At 43.9% G+C, this 19,086-nt stretch overlaps 1 protein-coding gene across 1 annotated transcript in view; it reads right to left on the bottom strand.

Annotated features, from left to right (window-relative positions):
* Positions 1–15,629, bottom strand: part of DISC1 (DISC1 scaffold protein) — a 379,838-nt gene extending 364,209 nt beyond the window's left edge. Inside the window, exon 1 of the mRNA XM_038396820.2 lies at positions 15,546–15,629. The gene's annotated coding sequence lies outside the window, so the exon portion shown is untranslated. The remainder of the gene's footprint in view (positions 1–15,545) is intronic.
* Between the last annotated feature and the right edge of the window lie 3,457 nt (positions 15,630–19,086).

Raw genomic sequence — 19,086 nt, 5'->3', positions numbered from 1 at the left:
TCCCCATCAAGAATGGATACAGTCAATGCCAGCGTGCAAGTGTTTCTCCACCAGGACCTATAAGGGATGCTCAGCTCTAGTCACATCTACTTGAGAAGCCCATGTGGCCTCTGACTCCAGTTCTGACCCTTCACTATGACTCCTGGCTCCATCTGTGACCCTTGGCTCTGGCCCGACTCCTAACTCTGGCTCTGGCTCCAGCCCTAGCCTCTGATTTCTATCAACTCCTATTCTAATCACCCCAACTCCCTGTTCTAACCACTAGGCATGACTACCGCTTTGGCCATTATGCCTGACTCCCACTCCGACCACTAGACATCACTTTCCACACCCCAGTCATGACATTCTTTGCAAGAAAAAAATATGAAGATAAGATGTTCTCACAAGGAGGTTGGTAGAAAACCAGTTGAGGGTCTCTGGAGAGATCAGTAGATCAGTTGCATGCTGGGTGGGAAGGAAGAGGAAATGGAAGGAGGGTTGTGGCCATCCTGCCCTTTATGCCTTTGGTCAGGAGCAAGAGGCAGCCCAGGCACATCACTGATGAATACTGCTACTCAAAAAATATCCAATCTCGCATATGGAGCATATGTGCAGCTACAGCAAGATCCTCACTGACACGTGGAGAACCTTTCTTTGATTCTCCTGCACTTGAATTCTGGGTCAGTTTCACTCCCTCAAGCTCATCCTGGTGTGTCAGCTCCAATACCTTTCAGTCATCTTAGGATGCTGTAGTCATACCCAGCCCTTTTCCATCAACTTCCATTGTGGTTCTCCAATTCCTTGATCATTTACCTCCATACTCTGTGACCCAGCTGGTCCTCCTAGGTCAGGGGGGGCAAATTTTGGCCCGAGGGCCATATCGGGTTTCGGAAATTGTATAGAGGGCCAGTTAGGGGAGGCTGTGACTCCCCAAACAGCCAGGCATGGCCCAGTCCCTGCCCGATTTGCCCCCCCCCCGGCTTCTTGAACCCTGACAGCCCCCACCTTCCCTGGGACTCCTGCCCATCCAACCCCCCGTTCCCTGACAGCCCCCCAGAACCTCTGCCCCATCCACCCCCCCACTCCCTGTCCCCAGACTGCCCCTGGAACCCCTGCTCCTGACTGCCCGCTGCCCCCTGACCACCACCCTGAACTCCCTTGCCCTCTATCCAACCCCCCCTGCTCCCTGCCCCCTTACCGTGGTGCCTGGACAGAGCACCAGGACAGCAAGCCACGCTGCCCAGCTGGAGCCAGCCACGCCACGCGCAGCACAGAGCATCGGGTCAGGCCGCAGCTCTGCAGCTGTGCTGCCCCAGGAGCTCGCAGCCCCGCCACGCCACCCAGAGCATTATGTTGGCGGTGCAGTGAGATGAGGCCCTGGGGGGGGAGGGGGAGGAAGCAGGGGTGGGGCCGGGGTAGCCTCCCGGGCCAGAGGGTCCCACAGGCCGGATGTGGCCCATGGGCCGCAGTTTGCCCACCTGTGTCCTAGGTCCTGACTAGTTCTCGGGAACCAATTACTCACTCTCCCAAAATAAATGGGGCTGAGTCTCTTCATTGGTCCCTTTCACTATCCACATTCATCTCAAAGTACACTGGCTCCATTCATTCTTTCTGATAGCATTACACTAGTGACAGTTTATAAGACCTTCTATTTTGAAACCCACTAAATCATTACCATTCAAGTCTTAGAAATCAAAGACCTTAGGGCAATTATCTTCCACAATTTACTTTGACAATCTCTCTGCCTTTATATATATTAGCCAAAAATACAGGTTGCCATTATTAACAGACACTGTACCTTTGGAGCTTAAACGAAAGTAAAGAATTTTGCCAGAGGTTTGTTAACTGATGACTGTCTCATCCTATGTGTGTGTCATCTAAGTATTCCCATAGCTACTTTAATGAAGAGTATAGAATTTGCCATCTTTCACTCAGAATCTCCTCTGGTATCTCATCTTAATATTTAAACATATCCTTGGAGATTAATACTGTACTTTATCTTTATCTTTCTATGATATAGTTTATTGTATCACACAAAGTCCTTGGCACCAATGAAGCATATGTAATAAAACAAACTTTTTAGTGAAATCTTTAGATTTAGAAAGTAATGTAGAGAAAACAAAAGGCCAGTCTGATTATCATGCAAAACATAAGTAAATGGATGCATCATCTTAGCACATTTTGGATGTATTTTAATGGATATAGACATGACTAACCCACATAGGGGTAAAAAAGTACATCTGAAAGGAGTCTTACCAATGTGTATATCAAAGAGTTTGGTGGATGATAAAATTCACATTGTTCTGCTGTTTAAATTATTTCAAGTTCAGAGGTTTGTAAATACAAATATTGTATTTTATATGTTGGGAGTTTTTTTTTTTTTATTTGTCTTGACTTTTGAGTTAATTTGTTGACAGCTGTCCCTAGGATCTGCAGGGCCTTTTGTGAAGTAGCAAGCAAGAGTCTACCTCATTCTTTTCGTAGAGGCACTCCCAATATTAACTGCTATCTCCTACTTGCCTGTGACCCCATTCTTGTTGCTGCAGATCATATAAAATAAATCTGCTGTGCTAGCTGAAAAATATGAGATGTTCTGAAATTTTGGAGCAGGAAGTTCACAGCAAATTTCACAAACACCCATCAAGGATATGGGAAGGGTCATCCAGACATAGGAGCATGCTGATAACAGATATCCTCCCGCTCCTGGCTGCAAAAGATCTGCAACGATTTTTGAAGTGCTGAGCCAGGAGATGTCACTTCTCTACTCTCCCTTAAGGTAAGCTCTAAATGCTCTGGGACAAATTCAGAATAGATGCAAATGGGTGCAACTCTACTGATTTGCTGCTTACAGTCTGAATTGGACACATTAACTTTAAAATTAGAAATGATAATTTGCAAAGCACTGGGGGAAATCCAGGGTCTGGATGCAACAGCTGGCTAACAAATGGATGAATGCTGGCACTATGCCTAATACAGAAGCTTAGAAAGGTATTAGTGTTCTACCAGAGTTGTTCGTGTTGGCTTTGGGCATAGAACTCTTGAAAGTCATCGTTATAAACAATACTACTTTTTATTTCTATTATCCTTTTCTTCCAAGGTGTGTAAAGTATTTTAAAGACATTAAACCTCCTCAATTCTGTGCTGCGTGACAGTATTACATCCATTTTGTAGTGTGTAAACAGACAAAACAGAGGTTAAGTGACTTGCCCGAGGTCACAACATGCTTGAGGTAGAACCAGTAACTAAACCAAATTGTGTGGGATTTCATGTTGTGAAAAAACAGTTCATCAAGGACTTATTTTAAGACAAATTTTCAATGGTAATCTAAACAAAATGTGACATCATGACTCCAGAAGTGACAGGCTAGCCTCTACTTTTGGGCTCCCATACTTATACATGATTCTTTAATATGGCTATATCATGATTCAATCCTGTCCACACAAAAGACCAAATCATATTATGAGTTTTTGTTCTGTGAACATGACCTAAGGATGCCTGAAATTCTGTATTTATTCTCTCATCTGATAGGGCAAATGAGATTTAAAAAATAACTAACTCGGAGATTTCTTGTGGGTTTCCATTGAAAATAAAGGGGTCTACTGACTGTTCCAGTAGAACCACATGGCCATTATCCTTAAACTGAAAGCCTTTTGACTGTTACTCAGACTGTGAACACAACCGGAAAAAGAAACACCCAGAGGAGTTTTGAAATGGTTTGCAAAGGCTCCATAATTTAAAGAATTTTTCACTCAGTGGGAACTGCTCACATGAGCAGTCTTACAGAAAGATGTTTAAAGTTCTACCAACTTCTTGATGTGCTAAGAACATGAAAGTTATGATCTGCTTTGATGCTTCAGTTTTTGCAGAAGAAAAACTTTGTAATAGTTATGTTTAGTAGACATGAAATTTGGCCACTTTCTTCCCTGGACTCAGATACCTGAATCAGAGTCAAAAGCAAAGATGCGTGGAGAAAAAGGACTGAGATGAACTCCTGTAAAACTGAGAAAATTTTTAACGTTTGAATGCCCGCTTTGGGTGTGAGGATATACTGACAGAAATACTGAATTTCAGCACACAGATGCTATTTTATGTCATAAGAAAAGAAATCAAAAGGCCACACTGTGGCAGACTAGAATTTTTAAAGATATAAGTTACACATGATATTCTCCTGTTCGCATCAGTGGAAATATCTACTACTATTAACATATTAAGAATTCATTTTATGAGGACAAAAAAAAATCCTAAAACATACCTGACCTAGAAATCCAAGTTCCAGGAACTGTAGTTTTCCATTAGTTATCTGTACTTCTTTAGAATACACACTACAAAAGATCCAATACATCCTGTATGAAAAATTACATTCAGCTAGACTATGGTCTAATTAAATCTTTTCCATGTCAAAATTATAATGTATCAAATCAGATGCAAAAGATAATGAAAGGCCAGTGCATTGATGCCATATTCCTTTAACAAGGAAGGGACAGTGTTAGAAGGTTAGTAAAATGAGTAAAAATCCTTGCAACAAAGCCCGTTGCCAACTCTGTCCACATATCTATTCAGGGGATACCATCATAGGGCCTAATCACATCAGCCACACTATCAGAGGCTCGTTCACCTGCGCATCTACCAATGTGATATATGCCATCATGTGCCAGCAATGCCCCTCTGCCATGTACACTGGTCAAACTGGACAGTCTCTACGTAAAAGAATGAATGGACACATATCAGACGTCAAGAATTATAACATTCAAAAACCAGTTGGAGAACACTTCAATCTCTCTGGTCTCTCAATTACAGACCTAAGAGTGGCTATCCTTTAACAAAAAAGCTTCAAAAACAGACTCCAACGAGAGACTGCTGAATTGGAATTAATTTGCAAACTGGATACAATTAACTTAGGCTTGAACAGAGACTGGGAATGGATGAGTCATTACACAAAGTAAAACTATTTCCCCATGGTATTTCTCCCCCCACCCCACCCCCCACTGTTCCTCTGATATTCTTGTTAACTGCTGGAATTAGCCTACCTTGCTTGTCACCATGAAAGGTTTTCCTCCTTCCCCCCCTCTGCTGCTGGTCATGGCTTATCTTAAGTGATCACTCTCCTTACAGTGAGTATGATAAACCCATTGTTTCATGTTCTCTGTGTGTGTATATAAATCTCTCCTCTGTTTTTTCCACCAAATGCATCCGATGAAGTGAGCTGTAGCTCACGAAAGCTTATGCTCTAATAAATTTGTTAGTCTCTAAGGTGCCACAAGTACTCCTTTTCTTTTTAGTAAAAAGAGTGATACAAGATGTGGTACAAACCGAAGTAGATAATTTTTCAACAAACACCAATTACCGTATATACTCGTTCATTAGCCCTTCGTTTATAAGCTGACCCCCCCCCCCCAAGATGGATAGGTAAAAATAGCAAAAACTGTATGACCCTTTCATAAGCCGACCCTATATTTCAGGGGCTGGCAAATTTTGACTCCTGGCCCATCAGGGTAAGCCACTAGAGGGCCTGGAGATTTTGTTTACCTGGAGCATTCGCAGGCACGGAGCCCCTCAGCTCCCAGTGGTCACGGTTTGCCATTTCCAGCCAATAGGAGCTGCAGAAAGTGGCGCCAATTTTTAAATTGTGCACTGTTTTTTCGTGTTGCTTTAGAGTGTGTTTAAAGCACACAGCCACACATTTTTGGTAGCTTTAGCTGTTCTGGTTTATTTATTCCCTACTTAATTCCCTTTGCCTCTTCTTTTTTTAATCCTTTTTAAAAGTTTTAAACTTCCCTCACTTTTTACTGTGATTTTAAGACATGAGACCATTTTATATATAATTAAATTACATACCTTTATGTAAAATGCAGTGAGCTAAGATTCAAGTCATTCATTCCCATAATTATGCTAAAATGAGACAACTTAACATATTCCTTAGTTTATAAAAATGAAAAATATTTGATGGAAAGAAGTCAATATGATGAGTTAACATTAAAACACACTAGTACACAATTTACATGTTATTTTCTCATATTTACGCTGTTTGACATTTTGTTTTTAAATTTGTGACAGCAATTAGTTTGCACCCTGGACAAACTGCCTGTCAAGTTTGCTTTAAAATAAATAAAATAAATAGAAGACATGGGGCACATGCACCTGGGTAAGCCGAATAAACACAAGTCTACTCGCTTTTATAAAATACCTTAAGTTCTGTGGATCAAAAGCGCTATAAAGTATCACTATCCCGACTAAGTTTTAGGGCTGTGCATAATCTTTGAAATGTTGGCGGTTTTACCATTGAAAATAGCTACCGTTGTCCTATCTGAAATGTGTTTGTTCTTTATAGTTTTACTAGTTCTGTAATCACCATGTTCTGCAAATCCATGTATTAGAGAGATCATGGATCCACCTCCCCTCTGTTTGGTTCTCAAAATGTTTCATTCAGTGAGCCACCCAGAAAGTGTCAACAGATTACTATGGAATCAATAACCACAGTTTGGGAACTTTCTGATGTGTTGCAAGAGGAAGATTTTAAAAAAAAATGCATGGTGTAACTAATTTCTATAGAACTGGGCAGAACTAGAGCCCCGAGTTAAAAGGCCTGAAAGAAGCTGTTCAAATAAACACTAGATACGTGATGAAGAAAATGTATCCCCTACTCAAAAATTTATTTTGACTGAACAGGAAAAAGTCATCTACAAAAGACTATGCACTCTAACACAATATAAAACAAAACCCCAACAACATTAAAATCATCATTTAAACAGGAACCCTGATGACCAACTACCTGCAAATTAAAACTCTTTTCCACCCACTCATTACAGGTAGCACACTTGATCTTTATCCATCAAGAGGATATCATCGACCAAAGTGAGCACAAGGCAAAACCGTTCCAGCAACATCCAACCAGGTTGTGGTAATACATGCAAAGTTAGACACCTTTGTTTTTATTTGATCATAGATCATTGATGGTTTTTTTCCCCCACCAACTGAAGGCTAATTACCATTAACGGAAGGTTGGGATCTTAGCTTGCTGACAACGCAATCTCCAGAGGAATAAGCAAAACCAAAGGAACACAGATTAAACATCCTGTTCTTGGTTTACACTATCTCCTTACAAAACTTACTACCTTGTCTACCTCTGCCAATTACCAAAGGACTGAGGAACCATCATATCCCTTCCTCCCTAGTCCCAGAAATCTGTATTTCCAACATGGCAGCACTATTCCACCATCTTGGCCAGTTGACAGTACCCATTGAAGGGATGCAAGTGCCATAGGTGGGTACCTGAACAGTGAACCCCAGGGCTGGCTGCAAAAGACATGATTAAACCACAGAACCTTCCTAATTTACCACCCAGTCATTACTACTTCACATCAACCATCTCTCACACTTACGGGCCTCTTCAACATTCTACAATGCCAGCCCTCTCCAAAACAAAAATCCCCCTTTTACAACAATTGCACCTTTCCTCCCCACTGTAACCATACTGTCACCTTGTCTAGATAGAGACAGACAGCAACAATCACTCACTTCCCTGGTCTCAGCAACCCTACCCTGACAGCCCCACTATCCTGGAAGTAGCAGAGAAAAGAATTCGAGAGCCTCTCACACCATACATACAAACTCTTTCATCCAACCTCTCTCAGTTTTAACACTCTCATCCTCAAAAAGAGAGAAGACTGCACTAAGTATTATGACACCTGATATGAATGACTTCCAACCCTGCTGACCTCTCACTCCAAGAAAATCCCTTCAACCATAGCCTACTCATTCTCCCCATCTAAATCCTCAACATAAACAATCCACTTATCACTATAAAGAAAAGATGAGACAACACAACTTAAATGAAACAACATTTGTTATATGCCTCATTTTCATGATGCTGCATTTCTCATAGAACCTTATTATTAGGAGTTGTATCACCTAAATCTATGTATATATGGTTCAGCAAATTACTCTTCCAGTTCCAATTTGTCCTATTGAGGTGCTATTCAGTATAATCAACAAATGTAGGTAAAGCTCTTGGTAGATGGAAAGTGCTATATATAAGCCATTATAGTCATACACATTTCCCCCTCCCCATTCCTGACGAGTCAAACAGCTGTTTGCATTGTTCATTTTTTTTTTTTTAAAGAGAGATAAATTTTAAGATTTTTACCCACCAGGGCTGCAGTATGCAAACAAACAGAGAAAGCAAGAGGAGCAAAGGAACGACTAGATTATTTACTCTGATGTCATAATCATACAACCCAACAATGACCAGTCTGTAAGGCAGCAAAGAGGAAGGAAAAGGGAGGGGGGATAAGAGGGGAGGCTGGAGAGTAGCACCCATTATGTTCATTGTGAGGCAGGCTCCCAACTAGTAATATACTATTTTAAAAGTTAGATAATAGAAGGTGTGTGGGATGGAGGTAAAGTGGGTCTAAAATGAAGGAATAGCTGAGAAGTATAATGCAGCACTCTGATCTGCAGCATGCAGATCTTCTGTAAAGAGCTAGGTGCAAACCAAGTACTGTATTCCTCTAAGGAATCACACCCAACAAAGAAGTTATATTTCAGATCTGCACATTACAGAATTGCTATATGTCAGACTTTAAATTGGGCATTACATTATTTTAATTTCCATCACCAATATATTGGAAGTACCTTAATGTCAGTAGCTATGCTAATATAGTTCTCAAAGTAAACTAATGAGAAACTTGTAAATATCTGACACTTCCTCCCATAGAATCGCCATATGTTTTTAATAGTTTAAATCAAGAGACATTTGTCTTAAAGCTTTTTTCCAGGTAAGAATTTTATTTGGAAAATGAAACTGTATCCATAAGGACAGGTTTCAGAGTAGCAGCTGTGTTAGTCTGTATCCACAAAAAGAAAAGGAGGACTTGTAGCACCTTAGAGACTAACAAATTTATCATCGGATGAAGTGAGCTGTAGCTCATGAAAGCTTATGCTCAAATAAATTTGTTAGTACCCAAGGTGCCACAAGTCCTCCTTTTCTTTTTGTATCCATAAGCTAACTCTGAGAGAAGATGTTGTGGAGGGTGTTACATTTTATGAAAATTACATCAAATTAAAAACCAAATAATTTAAAATTAAGGATGCCACAGTATGCTTTGCTCAGTCCCAGTGGACCAAACTCTTCCCTAGTGTAAATCCACTCATTTATAATGGGCCACATTATAAATGAGGCCCATTATAAATTAGTTTATAAAGGGTTTTGCAGTAGCCTTTCTTCCAGAACAATGAAGAGTATTACAACACACCAAGGTCTCCAATCCGAATCTAAGCGGCACAGTAAGAAAGGACTAGTCTCTGAAAAAAAAAAAAAATACACAACGTGCTAAGGGGTAAATTCAGAAATCACTACGGCAACTCCAAGAGAAAGGTTGCTTTCTCTTTACCTTTGGGTGTGATATCCCAAAATAGGTAAGAAAAACAGTTTCAACAGGGGGAGTTAATATGTATTTCATTTTAAACTAGAGAGGGCTGAAGATTGCCTATCCTTCATAGAGAGAGAGAGAATAAAGAGAAAGCTCAAAAATGTCAGAATGCTGAAATGAAGAAATCATAGCCCCTGAGGGATACCAGTGGGGTTGTATATTCTGAAGCAAATCTTATTTGAAAGGTTGGATGGTTCCGTAAATGTTGGAAACCCAAGTTATGGTGAACAAAACAACCAAACAGTGAGTGCCTAACTCTTGAATACAGCTAGAATTAACCATCTGTTTAGTGTGTTCAGAAGTAATAAATATTATTTGCTGTGTTTTCGGTCTCATCTTTTCTGTATTCACTGTGCACTAGTGTAAATAGTCTTTGCCTCAAAACATCAGATACAGTAGCTTAGAATCAATCTCTAGTCTGTTTAAAAAAAGAACAAAAGCGAATAAAAATGTTATACATATTAAAGAGAGAAAAAAAAAAAAAACAAAGACGGTATGTCTGTATGTCATTCCTTGGCAAGCCTTTGCAGCCCAGATGATGCAGCACTGTGCTCGTACATGCAAGCCAGGAAGTGCATGTGAGTAGTTTATTTTCACTGCCCAAACACCATGAACCTAAAACATTTACATCAATCTTTGCAGACAGCTTTCCCAACAAAAAATCGTTCAACACTGGGAAGAAGATGTGGATAGACAAATTACTGCAGTCATAGGAATAGGTTTGAGAGAGAAAAGAGGACCCACAACCTCACTCTGTAGCACAATAAAAGAAAATTTCTTTCAGATACTGTTTCAGTGGTATCTCAGACCAGTCAGGTTAAAAAAAGAGACTGAATGAGGATAAATGTTGGAGAAACTGGGGTTAAAAAAAGAAAAAGATTTTATGCATATATGGTGGACATGTCCAGTCATTACAGCACTGGATGCAGTCCGTAACCAAATACCACAAATTATTGAATATTTATTACCAAATCATCCTTGGGTAAAATCCTGCTGAGTTTTCCTAGTAGAAATGGTCATACAAAAGGAGGAGATGAAGAATTAATCTCATCTGCTCATAGCTGCTTGGCTATTGGCAGCCTCTCACTGGAAAAAGAAAAACAGCCCAGCTATTGAGGAATGGTTCAAAAAAACATGAGGTTGTGCTTATGGAAAAATTAACACATTGATAATTTACCCAGTAAAATAGACAGAGGACAAATAAATAGTTAGAATTTGAATATTAACATTTGATAGACATACCTGGTCTGGTAAATATGTGTATATAGAGATTTCCCTCAATTTAATAAAAATCACTAGAAATGAGATATTGTAATGCTGCTCACTCTGTAATATGGTAACAGCCTGTTAAACAGAAAGGTCTGATGACTGTATAAGGACTCTAAACAAAATATAACTGTTGTAATGATCATTTTGCTTCCGATATTTCCATGGCAAAGATTTGTAAACTTATTAAAACTTGCTAAATAAACAAAAATAAAATAAAATAAAATAGATAGCGTAAGTGGTGAAAAATATGGTGAAATGTAAAACTAGATTTTTCTTTTTTATTATTGTTAATAATCCCAGGCATTACAAGTAACACCGTTAAGGAAAGATTGTTTTATTAAAATATTTTTACCCATTACATGTAGAATTTATAAGAAGGCACTCAGATTATTTGGACCTTGGCACGCACAGACCACAATACTGGAGCTAACTTGATGCAGGTAGGCATATCAGATGTGCCCACATAGAGCCCCATAAAACCCTTAAGAGCAAGAAAATGTCCAGTTAAACTATCCTTCTCTAAGATATCTTAAATCCAACACAACCCCACTGCTCTATAAATAAGTTTAACACAACCTCCATTATGTATAGTAACACACCACATTCCTAACGAACATTACAACATAAACCTTCACTGACCTCAGCACCATTCACATCCATAGATATTGGGACATGCATGAACTCGTGAAGTGTGTGTTGTGTTATTTTCCTACAGAGAATAGCTAAAATATTCTGTGGAAGAAAATGGAGTTTGTAGTTCAAAGGTGGGTGACGCTAATGCCTGAGTGAATTTTGAAGTTTCCAGATGTCATTTGTGCAAAACATTTGAGACTCCATACCAAAAAAAACCAAACAAACAAAAAAAGAACACTTTTCTCCTCTCAGGCACACCTGCCAGTGACCAAGGCCCCTTCAAAAGTACTTTTTACTATGGTTTCTTTTAAAACAATCCACCATTTCAGCTCCACAGGGGGCCTACAAGTCCTGTCAACAGGAAAAGCCTAAGACAACCTTAACTATGGAGCCACTATCAGTGCCTCTATAACAGTTTTCCACTGAATGCATCCGATGAAGTGAGCTGTAGCTCACAAAAGCTTATGCTCAAATAAATTTGTTAGTCTCTAAGGTGCCACAAGTACTCCTTTTCTTTTTGCAAATACAGACTAACACAGCTGCTACTCTGAAATCTATAACATCTGAAATCCACCACAGCCTAAACTTTAGTGAAGAAAACAAGGCCCTGCCACTACTATATAAGTAAATATTGAATCCCTTTAACCAACCAGGAAAAGTTTAATACAGTAGAACCTCACTAATTTGCACTAATTAGTGGAAGGATCATTGCAAATAAGTAATTGAACGAACACAATGGGGGAAAAAAGCAGAGATAATGCATCACAATGTATTTTGTTCATTTATTTGACAAGTGTAATTTAGTTTTAATTACTGACAATAGTTCATGGTATATGTTCTGCAGTACATTTTGTAAAAGTTATAAAATCTTTGTAACAAGACCTCATTACAGCACTCTTAAATCTTTGTCCAAAAGTAGAGAGAGACTGTAATCTAACTTGCACACAAAAACTGATGTGGACTGGTAAGTGTGAAATAGTAAGACTCTATTGTAATATTGGCAAAGATAACGAAAAGTGTGTCTAGGGGTTTTCTTAGACTAGTGGAACTTTAATATAAAACACAAGTATATCTCTAGAAAAGCAAAAAAGTAACTGGAATGGCCACTTACCAGTGTTTCACTTAGGTACACCCTACAGTAGGGAAGTTTTTCAAAAGTTTCCCACCATTTCTTACACTAGTTCAGCTAGATCAGTGTTAATAATAGTGGGAGCTCTAGCATGGATGGGTGGCCTTCTGCTGGCAACCAACACAGCAGTGTTATGAGATGGTGCTTAAAATGCCAGTGGTCAAACTACATTAGGGTTCCCAACATTCTTAATGTTAGTGGAACTCCTGATCTATACTTAGAAGTTTTATCAGTATAACTATTTCAGTTAGTGATGTGGTTTTTATTTTTTTTTTAAACCAAAATTGTTATAATAGTAAAAGCCCTAGTGTGGTTGTAGTTATACTAATATAATGGTGATTTATACAAATATAGTTTCTCTCTCTTCACATGGAGTAAAAGCTATACCAGTATAAAGTACCTTTATACTGATAAAACTTCAGCCGTGCTAGAGAAAATTGTACTACTTTAACCATATCAGTATGGTTAAAGCAGTACAACTTTATAGTGTCGACAAGGCTGAAACCAGCAGTATAGCATGTTGATGGTAGCATGTTTTTTTTTTTTTTTTAAGTGTCTTTACATTTACTATGCTTGCCTTATTTGTGTATTAACTACTAGCATCAGTGTGCTGAAACTGTAGGTCTCTAATTGCAGTTTGAAAATCAGACGATTTTTTCCAACAGTGCTGGAAACTTTTCCATACACACAAATTATGATTTGTACATTTTGTAATATTTCAAAACTGCCAAGCTTTCTGGGTGAAAAAAGCAATAAAATAAATACAGTGGTGTCCTATTAAAATTCCACCTCATTTTGATGACCGCATTCCCACAGTAGACAAAGGGTTTCCCCCGCCACACACACATGCTTAGTACACCTATGGGAGTGTATCACAGAAACAGGAGACAAACTTCAGAGTAGTCTGTGTTAGTCTGTATTCGCAAAAGAAAAAGGAATACTTGTGGCACCTTAGAGACTAACAAATTTATTTGAGCATAAGCTTTCGTGAGCTACAGCTCACTTCATCCTTAGAGACTAACTAATTTGTTAGTCTCTAAGGTGCCACAAGTACTCCTTTTTCTTTTTGCGAATACAGACTGGCTCCAGGGGACACAGACAGCTGAAAGTTGGTAGATCATCACCAGGGCCAGGGTCACCAACAGTCCCCAGAGCTGACCACTAATGTTTATCTGATCTATAACATCAGGGAAAAATACCACAGCTGAACTAGGGCTGCAAGAGGAAAAGAAAAAAAAGCTACTTCATGTTCAAAGGGACATAGACATACTAATTATTCAAAAGTAATTTCTGATATTACCCCTACCCCTTCTGTTGATGAGAGAGAGAAGCTTTTGGTGTGAAGACCTGAAGAAAAGCTTGTGTGGCTCGAAAGCCTGTCTCTCTAACCAACAGAAGTCAGTCCAATAAAAGATACTACACCTCTACCCCAATATAATGCAACCCGATATAACACGGGTTCACATACAACACGGTAAAGCAGCGCTCCGGGGGGGCGGGGCTGCTTTAATAACGGAAATGCTTGAGGCCACAGCAAGTTTGATATAACGCAGTTTCAGCTATAACGCGGTAAGATTTTTTTGGCTCCTGAGGACAGCGTTATATCAGGGTAGAGGTGTACCTCATCCACGTTGTGTCTCTAATCTCCTGGGATCAACACACCAAAACTAAACTGCATATATTATCCCTGCTCCTAAGTCTCCCTGTCGATTTGTTGTTGTTTTACAATCACATCTTTTCCTACTTTTAAAAATATTGCTCTCCCCCCATGGCCTTCCTACAAAGAAACAAAAAAAAACAACTGACCAACTGGTTACAGAGAACACAGTGAAACAGACTAAGACCCATCCACAAAATGGGGATGATAGCCCACAAGAATGTTATAAGGCTTAAATTTTTTTTTAATGTTCATGACATTTTGAGATCCACACATGGTAAAGACCAGGTATGATTTATTTCAGGAGAATAAACAGTTCACAGATAGATTTGTTTTAGAAAAGCAACAAAATAGTAGACAAGTTAGCAGGAAAAGCAGGAGTGCTATTACAAGGACTCTCAGGACTGTACAAAGAAAACAAGAAATATAGTTTATTTTAAATGTTATTTGGATACAATAGTACATAGTTAAGCAGGAGACAACCTACCATGAGCAAGGGAAACACACCAACATCCCACCTGAGATAAGTACCCAACCTCTTCTTTTACTTGAGATTTTTTGAGTGTCTATGGCGAGACAACTGGCAGTTTTTATCTTCTGTTCAGGATGAAAAGAACATTGGAGCAAGAGGAGCCCACCAAAGCCAGTCCAAGGCAGCTCCCACTGGAAGCCTCAAGGTCTGAAGTGGGGAGCCCTGGTAGGAGGACCCAGAATAAGGTAACCATATTTTCCTAATCTGAAAACAAGACACTGGGTAAACAGTGACGCCAGGTGGCTCGAGTCAGCCCCGAGCCGAAGTTTTGGCCATCACGACTTTTCTGGCACAACTGGACATTGGTCCCATTTGCTCTTGCTCAAATATCCCTCTGCGCCCTCCCACACCAGGGCAAGAAAAAGGGAACAAATGCCCGGTTTGGCCCCCCAAAAAGACTTGAACTCCGGGACAGAGCTTTTAAAAAAAAAAAAAAAAAAAAAAAAAAAAAAAGGCCAAGGAGGCCAAAGCAAGACCTCTGGTCACCCTACCCAGACCAGACCTTCCCAGGCAGTAGCAAACCAGTGCGGTGGTCACGCCGACCCGACAACCACAACTTTGAGGCTTAACTATCAGCCTCTCCCGTTTGCTCGTTGGGCCGGGCGCTGCTCCCTGTTCCCCGCTTGTACAGCGCCGAGCACAGTGGGGTCCTGGGTGCCAATGCAGCACCCATAACGAGTAACAGCCCCCGCTGCCAGCTCCCCAGTGGCCGGTACCGGGTGCGAGGGCCGGGGCGGGGCTGGACTCGCCTGCCGCCTCCCCCCAGACTCCGCGCCTGGCACCCCGGAGCCGCCCCGAGCCAACGGTTCCCGAGGAGGGGCCAGGCGCGGGCGCGGGCACGGGCCAGGGCCGCCGCCACCTCCTCCGCCTCCCCGCGCCGCGCCGCGCCTCCGCTCCGCCCGCACCAGCTCCGCTCACCTGGGCTGAGCCCTCCGCGCTGGGGCTGGGGCTGCTCCGCCGCCGCCGCCGCGCTCCGCTGGCGCCGCACCACATCCTCCGCTTGACGCGCTGCCGCCAGCCCGCCGAGGCCTCCCACGCGGCCCGCCAGCGCCCCCGCCCGGCCCCAACGCGCGCCCGCCCCGCCCCGCCCCGCCCCGGCCGGGACACGGACAGCGCGGCCCGGGCCCTGCCCTGTCGGCCCAGGGAGAGACAGGCCCCACTCCCAGCTACCAGCACACCGCCCTCACAGCCCGCCCACACCTACGCGCTCAGCCGCACCCCACCCACCTACCGCCTCACAGCCCCGACCCCACCTACCGCCCCTCACAGCCCCGCACCCACCTACCGCCCCTCACAGCCCCGCACCCCACCTACCCTCAGCCGCACACACCTACCCCCCCTCAACCCCGCACCCACTACCCCTCAGCCGCACACACCTACCCCCCTCACAGCCCGCACCCACCTACCGCCTCACAGCCCGCACCCACCCACCTACCGCGCCTCACAGCCCGCCACCCACCCACCTACGCCTCACAGCCCGCACCCCACCTACCGCCCTCACAGCCCCGCACCCACCTACCGCCCCTCACAGCCCCGCACCCCACTACCCTCAGCCGCACACACCTACACCCCCTCAACCCCGCACCCCACCTACCCTCAGCCGCACACACTACCCCCCTCACAGCCCCGCACCCCACCTACCCCTCAGCCGCACCACCACCCCCCCACAGCCCCACACCTACCCCTCAGCCGCACACACCTACCCCCTCACAGCCCCGCACCCCACCTACCCCCTCAGCCGCACACACCTACACCCCCCACAGCCCCGCACCCCACCTACCCCTCAGCCGCACACACCTACCCCCTCACAGCCCCACACCCCACCTACCCCTCAGCCGCACACACCTACCCCCTCACAGCCCCGCACCCCACCACCCCCTCAGCCGCACACACCTACCCCCCCCACAGCCCCGCACCCCACCTACCCCCTCAGCCGCAACACCCACCCCCCCCACAGCCCCACACCCACCTACCCCTCAGCCGCACACAACCTACACCCCCCACAGCCCCGCACCCCACCTACCCCTCAGCGCACACACCTACACCCCCCACAGCCCTGCACCCATCTACCCCTCAGCCGCACACCCCTACCCCCCTCAACCCCACCACCCCCCACACCCCTCAGCCGCACAGAGCTACACCGCCCTCACACCGCACCCCCATCTACCCCTCACTCACAGCCACGCACCCCCATCTACCCTCTCAGCCGCACACAGCTACACCCCCTCACAGCCCCGCACCCCATCTACCCCCTCACTCACAGCCCCGCACCCCCATCTACCCTCTCAGCCGCACACAGCTACACCCCCCTCACAGCCCTGCACCCCATCTACCCCCTCAGCCGCACACAGCTACACCCCCCTCAGCCCCGCACCCATCTACACCTCCAGCCGCACAAAGCTCCAACCCTACACCCATCTACACCCTCAGCCGCACATAGCTACACCCCACATCACAGCCCTGCACCCCCATCTACACCCTCAGCCGCACATAGCTACACCCCACATCACAGCCCTGCGCCCCCCACACCCTCAGCCGCACATAGCTACACCCCACATCAGCCCTATACCCCTCATCTACAGCCTCAGCTGCACATAGCTACACCCACATCTACATCCAGCCGCACATAGCTACACCCCACATCACAGCCCTGCAGCCCCCCACCCTCTCAGCCGCACATAGCTACACCCCACATCACAGCCCTGCACCCATCTACACCCTCAGCGCACATAGCTACCACCCCATCACAGCCCTACAGTCCCCATCTACTCCCTCAGTCACACATAGCTACTCCCCACATCACAGCCCTGCACCCCCCATCTACACCTCAGCCGCACATAGCTACACCCACATCTACACTCTAGCCATACATAGCTACACCCCACATCACATCTATACACCAACCACCCACCCACATCCCACCTATACAATACACCTAAAACAGCACCTATCTACACTGAGGTGAGCAAACTTTTTGACCAAGGCCACATCTGCATATGGAAATTGTATTGGGAAGCCATGAATGCTCACAAAACTGGGGGTTGGGGTGTAGGATGGGATGAGGGCTCCGGCTGCCGGTGCGGACTCTGGAGTTGGCCAGAAATGAGAAGTTCAGGGTGTGGGAAGGGGCTCCAGACTGGGGTAGGGAGTTGGGGTGTGCATGGAATCTGGCTGGGAGTTCAGGCCCTGGGGTGGGGATGAGGGGTTGGTAGTGCAGGAGGGTGCTCCAGATTGTGACCAAGGGGTTCAGAGGGCAGGAGGGGGATTGGGACAGGGGCTTGGGCACAGGAGGAGTCAGGTGTGCAGGGTCTCGGTGGCGCTTATCTCAAGCAGCTCCCAGAAGCAGCAGTATGTCCCACCTCAGTCTTCTACGCAGAGGTGCAGCCAATCGGCTCTGTACGCTGCCCCATCTGCAGGCACCACCCCTGCAGCTCCCATCAGCCATGGTTCACGGCCAAGGGAGCTGCGGGGATGGTGCTTGGGGCAGGGGCAGCGTGCGGAGCCTCCTGGCTACCCCTATGTGTAGGAGCCAGAGTGGGGACATGCTGCTGCTTCTGGGAGCCGAACAGAGCTATGACATACATGGAGTGAGGCAAGCCCCAGCCCCACTCCCCGGCTGGAGCAGAGCAGAGCAAGTCCTAGATCCCGCTCCCTTGCAGGCGCTCGAGGTCCAGATTAAAACATCTGAAGGGCCAGATGTAGTCCCCAGGCCGTAGTTTGCCCACCTGATCTACACCATAGATCACATATATACATCAGCACACACACCATATCACATCCCCTATATTCACCACACTAACACATGCACCTCATACCGCATTGTGTAGTAAAGAAGGTGCAACATACATGACACATACATATATTATATGCGCATATTATATATACACATACGCACATGACATATCCACACCTCACATTTTATATACATATATACACACACACCCATATGTATAAACCTATACATACACACATCAGATATACACACAATATCACCTATACATAATACACACACACAGTATTGCCAGCCCTAAGTGTTCAAAAATCATAAGATTGGTATTTATATATATATATATATGAGTTATTTGTCTTCTGGTTTTTGAGCCTTTAAAGTGCACTCAGATCATGTTTTCAAGCTTTTCTCCACAACTATGATAGATAGAAATAAGAGCAGAGATTTTTGATTTAATCATAAATTCCAGCTTCTCTGTCTTTAAGGAAAAGAACTGTGACAAAACTCACAAGAAGATTGCAAAGGTTGACAACGCTGCACATTGCATATATACACTCATATATACATACACAGCAAAGCTTAGCACATCATACATATATTACATCCAAAAAGCATATGTTAAAAGAACATTAAGGTTGCAAAATTAAGTACGCCAAAGCTAGAAAATGGAATTAAGTTTGCCCGTGTATATAGTATTTAGTTACATGATGATATACTATTTTTTCTACC

The sequence above is a fragment of the Dermochelys coriacea genome, chromosome 3, assembly GCF_009764565.3.
Source record: "Dermochelys coriacea isolate rDerCor1 chromosome 3, rDerCor1.pri.v4, whole genome shotgun sequence".
In the NCBI taxonomy this organism is placed as follows: domain Eukaryota; kingdom Metazoa; phylum Chordata; order Testudines; family Dermochelyidae; genus Dermochelys; species Dermochelys coriacea.
This window is presented reverse-complemented; position numbering and strand designations above follow the sequence as displayed.